Source organism: Canis aureus, chromosome 8, assembly GCF_053574225.1.
Source record: "Canis aureus isolate CA01 chromosome 8, VMU_Caureus_v.1.0, whole genome shotgun sequence".
Lineage (NCBI taxonomy): Eukaryota > Metazoa > Chordata > Mammalia > Carnivora > Canidae > Canis > Canis aureus.
The window spans coordinates 1,268,275-1,277,849 of NC_135618.1; the positions used below are offsets into that span (position 1 = coordinate 1,268,275).

At 44.8% G+C, this 9,575-nt stretch overlaps 1 long non-coding RNA gene across 1 annotated transcript in view; it reads right to left on the bottom strand.

Moving 5' to 3' along the window:
- Positions 1–6,607, bottom strand: part of LOC144318251 (uncharacterized) — a 70,887-nt gene extending 64,280 nt beyond the window's left edge. The window contains exon 1 of the long non-coding RNA XR_013384055.1: positions 6,391–6,607. This is a non-coding gene — a long non-coding RNA (uncharacterized LOC144318251). The remainder of the gene's footprint in view (positions 1–6,390) is intronic.
- Between the last annotated feature and the right edge of the window lie 2,968 nt (positions 6,608–9,575).

Below are 9,575 nucleotides of genomic sequence, written 5' to 3' on the forward strand. Positions count from 1 at the left end.
ACCTGTGCAGCTGCCCAAGGTCCTATACCTAGAAGGTCTCCCCATCTGGTTTAAGTCTCTACTGCTGCTGTCTTGAAATTATGAATATTTTCAAAACAAGGGGCCCACATTTTTATTTTGTGCTAGGCCCAGCAAGTTACATATTTACAATCCTGTACAGAAAATACATAGTCTGATTTAGCAGGATGACAGTCGAAATGCCAGAGGATTTATGAACCACATAGTATGAGGCTGGCTGAAAGATCTGGAAATACTTACCTGGATAAAAAAATCTTAAAGATGAATTAATAGCTGCCTTAAAACTGAAAGTTCATACGGGTCAAAAGAGAACTAGAATTTTGCAGTTCAGCTAAAGAAGAGGGAAGAATGTTTGGAAGTTACAGGAAAAACTGAGGAAAGGTGGAGTTTTATTACAAAGGAAGACAAATTTAAATGCAAAATTCCCCAGTATCAGGTATTAAATCTGAGGCTTGGAGACCATCAAGTCACAGTTGTCAAGCACAAACATTTCCATTCATTAAGAAAAGAATGAGAGGATTACAATATTCTAAACCAATCCTAAGATTTCATATTTGTGAAATACATTGAAATGTTCCTGCCAAAATGACTCATATTTCAGAATTCTAGGAAGTGAAGAAGGGAAGATGAAACAATCTACTTTCAATTATCTTTTACTCGAAGCAGGGAACATGAAGAGAAAGTGTAGTAGCCCGGTAGGATTCTCACTCAAATTGTCTCATTAATAAGCACACGCATCATGCTGACCTTAGTTGTAGTTACGATCCCGAAACACGGCTTTAAAGTCAGCAAATGATAATAACACCTATTTATTCAACACAGGAATCTAATTTAGTTGTTTAAGCTCTGCAAAGAATTCGTGAGTTAAGACTTGTTGTATCATTTGTTAGATGGGGAAACCGAAGCTCCAATCTTTTAATCCAATCTTAAAATAATCCAATTTTTTAGTCACCTAGCAGATGAGTTAATTGATTTGTTTATTCGTCACATAACTGTTTATTGATTACCCAGTACATGCAGGCACCCTACTGTGTGCGAAGGATGCAACCGTGAGCAAGACTGCATAGACTCCGTACTGCGACAAGGTAGCCAGGACAGGGTAGACTTTTTTGCTTTCGAAAGGAAACGCTCAGGCAACTTTTATTTTTGTCAAGCAACAGATATTTGGGGAAATTCTGATGGTATGGATCATGTTTATTTAGCCTTTATTTCAAGTATATGGGTCTGGTACTATTATATCAGGAAGAGAATAAGATACATCCCTGGTCTCTTGAGAAGACGTATAAAAGCGACCTATATAACGGGTGACCGCGAGTACAGAACAGAAGGAAACGCGTGGTAAATAGACTTGTAAATATCACAAAATGGGAGAGCAGGAGAGGGAGAGTTAAATGTGACCAGGCCATCGACTGAGGGGGGCCCTTGACGGGATGGGCACCGGGTGTTAGGCTATATGTTGGCAAATTGAACTCCAAAAAAATATATATATATACAAAAAAGGGAAAGGTTTTATGGAGGGGCACCCAGGGGGCTCAGCTGTGGAACGTCCGCCTTCAGCTCAGGGTGCGACCCCGGAGTCCTGGGATCGAGTCCTGCATCAAGCTCCTTGCTCCATGGGGAGCCTGCTTCTCCCTCTGCCTGTGTCTCTGCCTCTCTATGTCTCTTATGAATAAATAAATAAAATCTTTGAAAAAAGAGAAAGGTTTTGTGGAGAAGGTGAACTGAGGAACATGACAAGTAGCTAAAAGTTCAAAATTATGAGTAAGCTCCAAAAGAGGAAACACAGTGATGTATCAAGACCTATATCTAACCACAGCCCATGATATAGTAACGAGTATATATTCAGGTACTAAGCAATAAGTATTTATGAAATTAAACTTCTTGGTATGTATTTCATGTTAAACAGGGAGAAAAAGCAAAATCACATAGTCATGAATATCCGGGGAACATTTGGGTGGTGAGCAGGCGGGTAAGTATGAGCGGTAGGGGATAGGACGGCGTTTACAGAAAGCGCTTGCGGGAGAAAGAGGGAATGATGCTTGAAAGACAAGTAGGAATCAAAATGTGGTGACCTCGGTTTTTAGATGAAGCTTGAAGTGAACTCTGAGCAAATGACAAGCCAGTAACTCTTAGTACTGAGCACCTGTTACAGCGTCTCAACAACAGTGCCCTGTATGAGCTTTTTGCATGAATAGGTAAAACTGTGAAATGATAAATGAGGCAAAGAGTGACCTCCATCAGTCTATTCAATAAACATTTATCGAGCACTGTTCTGTTCTAGCTACTGGGGAAGAACGAGGCTTTCTGTCTTCACTGACCTCCTTGGCTGACGGGTCTGCACACACGTGTCGGTGAGCAATGGCAGCGCTATGTGCGATGAGTACACGGGGGAGAGACAAAGCCCTTTGGAACACATTAGGGAGACTTCCCTTCCCAGCTTCTGCAGATTTTCAGATTTATTGCATTTTGGATTTTTCAGAAAAGAGTGGTTAGTAAAGGACGATTAACAGGAGAAGAAAGGGGACATGTATGTGAAGACATGGAATCGTGCAGCTGAGGAGACGTAAGAACAAGATGTACAGAGGTCTAGAAGATAGAGAGGTTAACTAAAAATATTCAAAGAAGGCAATAGGAAGAGCTAAGGCTGCAGAAGTAGACAGGAAGGCAATGAAAGATAAAATTAGAAAACTGAGAAACCGAATGCCGGCTAACAGTGGGGTGACTACAGCAATAGCTCACAGGAGAGCCACCTAAGGCCGCGGCAGTGACAATGGAAAGGTGGGGGGTGTCCTCCTGACTTGCACACGCTCAGTGTTCGATGACTACTGCATGACCGCAGACTCTGGAGGCCGAAAATGTGGGGTAGAACAAGAGAAGAGAAAATTGACGTTGAGGTTGCTAGTTTGAGTGACTATATTGATGTTGTCTCTATGATTCGAGATTGGAAACTCCAGTTATTGACCAGGTTTCGATGTTAAATTAGTAAATTTAGTTTTGGAGATGACGTGTTGGGGAAACCCGCCTGCCATCTTTGTGGCGTTGCCTTGGCAGGGTAGGACAATGTGTCTGGAGCTCAATCACCATGGTGTTAAAGGGCAGCCCTTGGGAGAACCTTCTCCCTCATCCCACCAGGAAGCACTTTTTCCTTCTCATGGAAAGCAAAAGGGATCAACAAATGGTGGCTACCGCCTGTTTTTCTTAAGCAAGAGATTGTCAGTATGTGTCTGCCCTTTCCCAAAAGGCAGGCTGCTTCTCTGCACTAAGCGGTGACACAAGACCTGCAAAATCTCCTATTTAATGCCATTTTCCTTAGAAATCATGCTTGTTTATCTTTTTATGTTTATGACCCAATAAATAACTTGTAGGAAACTACATCCCTTTGAATATTGAATAAGCAAAACAAAATTATGCTCTGATGTTTCTCCATTTCTGCAGAAGGAGGATACTGAAAGGAATCTGAACAACCCCTTCCCCTTGATGAAAGAGTTCCCCATAGGAACTTGTCTTCAGGCTACTAGAAGGATCCTTCTATATCTACTCTTTTCACCAACTTAGCCCCACCAGGACATCCTAGAAAGTTGACACACCTCAGCTTTGACAAAGACCTGAATGCACTATTTACTGGCAGTTGTTTTATGGAGCATTGAGAGAAAGTAAGAACATTTCACTGGACTTGGTCTATTGATGTATTGAAATGTTGTTCTGATTGCAGCCAGAGAAATCAAAACATAGTTTAGCCCAGGGAGGGAGCCTTCCTTTATTTTTTAAAGTGCGTTAGAACTTTCACAAAGACAGATATGGCATTTGAGTCACAATACCATCTAGGCAAATAGAGCATTTGAGTCCACGGGAGAGAATAAAAGAAGAGAGACAGAGACAGGGCGTGGGGAGGGAGGGCAAGAGAAGAAGAAGGAAGGAGAGAGAAGAGAAGAAGAGAAGGGGATGATGGGAGGGGAGAGAAAAGAGGCTGAGACAGATGATCTAAACTGAAGACTCCAGAGAAATAAAATTTGGGGGAGTGCGAAAGAGGAAAGTGAAAGAAGTTCAAGGGAAAGGGTCAAGCCGGATGGGGGGGGGGCACCCTGACCTTGAGGAGTCCTTCCGTAATTCCAGGGAAGCACTTCTACACACTTTCCAACTCATGTGCAGCCGAAAAGAAATCACGAAGCTTAGAGAGGACACATCTGAGAGTAGTGATGCGTGTGTGATGAGACCCGGGTGCGTGGGAATGCTTTAGGCTTGGAGAGGAAATCCGACCCTTACGTCACCGCCTGTGGCTCTTAGCCCACGTCCGTACCTCGCCTCAACAGCTGTAAACAAGGTCTGGTGGGGCGACGAAATGAGCCTCTTATAGAGTCGCGTTCTCATCAAGCCCATCGCTCCGCATTTTGAGTAGAGAACAGAAATCACATGCACAAGGGCTGCGCGGTTCAGTCATTCAGGTTAATTCTTTTAATGCAGATGTATGGGCCGGAGAAGTGACACTTACATTCAATCATTTTTCCATTCCAGTTAGTTCTTAATCCTAATTATGCTTGACCTGATTTAAAGTGAACGGAAATTCATTTCCAACTAAGTAAACAGGAGCCTTAGTGCTTTTGTTACTTGTTGGGACGGGCCTTGTTAAATAGCAGCCGTCCGCTCTCCGTTCCAATTATTGTTGGTAGGTTTTAAGGGTCTAGGTTAAGTAGAGTTGTCAGATTTCACTTTGTTGTATAATGAAGTCAGAAAATGAATTAATAGCAACAGCTCAGATCTGTCCGGCTTGGTGGTTTGCTGGAGCACCCATTAGCTCACTGGATCCTGATCCCGCAGGGAGGGCGCGCGGGTGGCTCTCCACCCGGATGATGGGGATGCCATGGATGGCCTCCTCAGCAGCTGGCGGTGGGGATTAAATGATTTGGTCAACACAGGGAGCTTGACGTTGAGCTGGGCCCATAGCAAACATGCAGTAAGTGTTAGCTGTTTTTTTTTTTTTGCCGTTCCTATTATTATGGTTATTAAGGTCACTGTGCTTTGTACAGTCTGCACCACACCGACAGCAGGGGCACAAGACACAGAGGAGATGGGAGAGGGACGGAGGTCAGGGGGATGATTGACAAGAAGAAGGGATTAATACCAGGTGGAGAGTTGAGAGGATCTGAACCCTGCCCGTCCGACAAGGCTCTCTGGGGTAGGGCCTAGCACGAGGTAAAGGAGACGGAAGCAGGCACATCGAGCTGGGGTCGATTTGTTTTATGACTATACAGCAGTCAGCGACGGGGCAGGGGGTTTCTTTAGATTAGAAGGCATGTGGGAAGACAGGGCACCCCGGGATTAGGCTGAGGGGTCGGAACGGCCGCCCGCGTGCATGACCCTGTGGGTGCATAACTAATATTCCGGGCCCAGGGTCGCCCTCTCCACAATGTGGACCTGAGTAACCGTCTCTTACATTTGTCTTACGAGGAGGCTCCTGAAGTCAAGTCAGCAGCCACTCGGAACCTTTCACGTCGGCTGAATATAATAGTAGAGTTTCGACAGGTTGTACCCGACGGTTGTGTTTACTCATTGTTTCTCCTGTTCTCTGCAGCCTGAGTTCACGTCCTCGTCGCGCCTCATCTGAATGCTTGTGCCACTTCTCAGTCCCCACTTCTCCCTTCCCTTGGCCCATGTGCCATGATCGGACCAAATCCGTCTTACCGCCCCATGAGCAGTCAACCCTTCACTGGGATATGGATTCCGCAACCTGAGGCTAGAAACTCTACTAGACCTGATTCATTGCGTCCTCGTCCTCATAAGACATCCCCCGTTATACCCTCGTCCCTACGGGGGTCGTCCAGGCTAACTCGCCATTACTGTCTTGCCATCATTTGCTCTGTAACCCTGGAAAAATTGCTTAACCTCACTCAGACTCATTTTCCTGATTGTATCAGCGATTCTCCATCGAGGGTGATCATACATCCCAGGGACGTTGGTCAATGTCTGGAGACATTTTTGATTTTTACAGCGGGGGTTGGGGGGGGTGGGAAGTGCTATTGGCACCGAGTAGCTGAAGGCCAGGAATCCTGGTGAGCACCTACAATGCCCAGGACAGCCCCCGGCTCTAAAGAATTATTCATCACCAAATATCAAAAGGGTCAAGGCTGAGAAGCTCTGCATTACGGAGATCGTAAACTTCCTGACTCACGTGAATGTGACCGTTGAAAGTTACGTGCCATGCGGTCCCCGGCATTTACCAACACCCCACAAATGTTCATTGTTATTGTCTGTCCGATCTCATTCCTTGCTTTTCCTGATTCCCGGTTTGTATTTATTTAACAGAACCTTCCTTAGTGCTTCCCAGGTGCCAAACACTTTAAAAACATGAATCCTCAAACTAGGCCCTGAACTTACCTTCAGTCCACGTCCATTTTGCAGGTGAGGAAACAGACGCAGCAAGGTTGACGATATTGGCTGAAGTGACGCAGCTCGTAGGTGACAGATGTAACGTCTGACACCGGCCGTCGGGCTCTACGGTCTGCGTCCTAACGGCTGTGTTGGGCTGTCTCCTACTCCCTGCTGCCCTATAGGACAGTCACGCCAGACTTCTGTTTAGGTTCGTGATGTTTCAAGCATGTCCGTACCACTGAGCACGAAATGATAAGCTTTTTAGGAAGACAGGAACACGTTGCTGTTTGGCTTAGCATCCCCCTGCAGGCAGCACAGGGCTCACCATGAACTAGACAGGGTATGAATACGCGACCTTGACTATCAGCTGGAGTTCCCTGGTAGAGAAAAGTCCCTGTACAGGATCGGGAAGACAGTCCTTGGCTCTAACGCGGACTAAAGCCCTCTGATCGACCGGGGACTTTGTCTTTGTCCTTCCCTATGGCTCCCATAGCCTGGGCTCCAACCACCCAAGTGAATCAAAATTGACCCTAGGTACTGGGTCACGGGTACCGATCCTCCCAGGGCTCCGTGTGGCTTGATGAGCATGATTTTGCAAAAATAGATGCATTTGTTTTCTATCATTTGGCAACGAGGCAGGCACTAACGGGAACATATTTTGGTTCTTCGACATCAAAGAAACAAACATTTCTATGATCTTTTGAGTAACGAGGTAGATAAATACTGAAGCCTTCCTGTTATTATTTTGTGACACGACCCTCACACATTAAATAAGTTTAACTTTCTCCTTATACATAGAATGTTCCAATGTAAACATTGTTCTTAAGGCCCAGAATTTGGATTTGGAAGGCTCAGGTTGGAGCCCTAGCTCTGCTGTTTCCAAATGTGTGATCATGGCCATGCCAATTCACCTCTCTGTGCCTGAGAGAAAGGACGTTAATGCATAAACACACACGTGCACACACACACACACACACACATCCCACTCATGGGGATTTCCAGGATCAAATAAGATAAAAGTATATGAAAACACTTCGAAAAGTTTTATTAAAGAAACTGTGTGACTTTAGTTAATATTAGGGAAGTCATGGTTGCTTTTGCGACTCCTCAGAAAGAAATAGGTTAAAAGAATCATTCAGGAGTGGTACCCTAAAACCCATTTAATAGTAGTTTTAAAAATGGACTTCCCCCCACCAAAATGAACTAAATAGGACTAATGGTGACTGATAGGATGCTAAAAGTCTCATATTTGAGAGCACAGTTTCCACTTAATCTTTTCATCTTTAGCAAGATATTTGGTTTATAGATCTCTCATTTTAGGAGTAAGTCATCATATGCTCAGTCCTATATTCTTCCTCCAAGTTGCCCTCATGGCAGTTAGTGGACATCAAGTAGAAAGGAGACCCCACCAATGATGCTACATGCGTGCGGTCGTGTCCTCAACCACTCTTCACTTCTGAATCTATGATGTTCCTGATGCAGACTTAGATTTTTTTTTAAGATTTTATTTATTTATTCATGAGAGACACACGGAGAGAGGCAGAGACACAGGCAGAGGGAGAAGCAGGCTCCCTGCAGGGAGCCCGATGTGAGACTCGATCCCGGGACCACGGGATCACACCCTGAGCCAAGGGCAGACGCTCAACCACTGAGCCACCCAAGTGCCCCCAGACTTAGGGTTTATAAAATGTTTTGCTGTCTTTGCATTCTGATAGCCTGCTCTTAACAAATATTTTCCTTAACCAAACTTTGGTCGGGCTCATCTGAGCCCTTTCTTGATCTGGCCCTGTCCTTGGGCTTTGTCTACAAGAGCAAGAATCCTGCTAAGTCAGTTTAGCAAGAATCTCCCACCCTATTGATCACCTGCAATACATTTTCATATTCCCCATTTTCCACTTCCCCCAAGTGATATCTGGCCCCCCTGGCCTGCCTGCAGTTAGAATTCCATCCAACCTGTTTTAATCAGAATCCCCTCTTATTTCTGAAATTCTTTTTTAGTAATTTTCCATCTACTGACCCTTCCCATGCCCCTTAATTATAAATTACTATTTTTCCTTGTATTTGAAGTTGAGGTTAATCTCTCTCCTCTACTGCAAAAATCCCATTTCAGGAGTCACTTGAATGAAATCTTCATCACTATCTTTAATAAGTGCAGAAAAATTTTTTATTTAACACTCTTTGAATTTGATTCCCTGAATCAGCTCTTTTATTTTTTTGAAGATTTTATTTATTCATTTGAGGGAGAGAGAGAGAGAGAGAATGCATGCGCATGAGTGGCGAGGGGGCTGCAAAGGGAGAGGGAGAGGGAGAGAGAGAAGCAGCCTCCCCACTGAGCAGGGAGTCCAATGCCCGACTCAATCCCAGGACTGATCCCAGGACTCTGGGATTGTGACCTGAGCCAAAGGCAGCTACTTAACCAACTGGGCTGCCCAGGCGCCTCCTGAATCAGCCTTTTTAACAGGAATTGTGTTTCCGTCATGGTCGTGCTGCCTCATGCCACCTTTGAAGAAATGCCCGTCTCTCTAGCTAAGTTCACATCAGCTCTGAGATCACATCAGCTTATGCCAGCCTCCAGACCGGGCCCCAGCACCTTGTATTCTTTTTTTTTTTTAATATATTTTTTTAATTTTTATTTATTTATGATAGTCACAGAGAGAGAGAGAGAGAAAGAGAGAGAGAGAGAGAGAGGCAGAGACACAGGCAGAGGGAGAAGCAGGCTCCATGCACCGGGAGCCCGATGTGGGATTCGATCCCGGGTCTCCAGGATCGCGCCCTGGGCCAAAGGCAGGCGCCAAACCGCTGCGCCACCCAGGGATCCCAGCACCTTGTATTCTTTTGAAAATTGTAATTCTAAGTACACACGCTTCATTACTGCCAACGAGAGAAACTGAAATGCCAAGCGTGGTCATACGTGTGGTGTTCTCTATGTTTGTATTCGCATTTAGGAAAAGTCACGTCTCCACATGAACACCTTAAGATCATATAATAAAATCACTTACGGAGAAATCCCCCACGACTCTTGTTTCTACTCAACAAGAATTTTAAAATAAAACAAGAACCAGTTGAAGCAAAGCAGCACATGTGGCAGATGCTTCTGAAGTACAATGTTTTCAGTCTGGAGTTTATAAAGCCCATCGCCCTTCTTTGGCATCAAATGCTCATATACTTTGCTAGTAATACCTGCGGTTTGC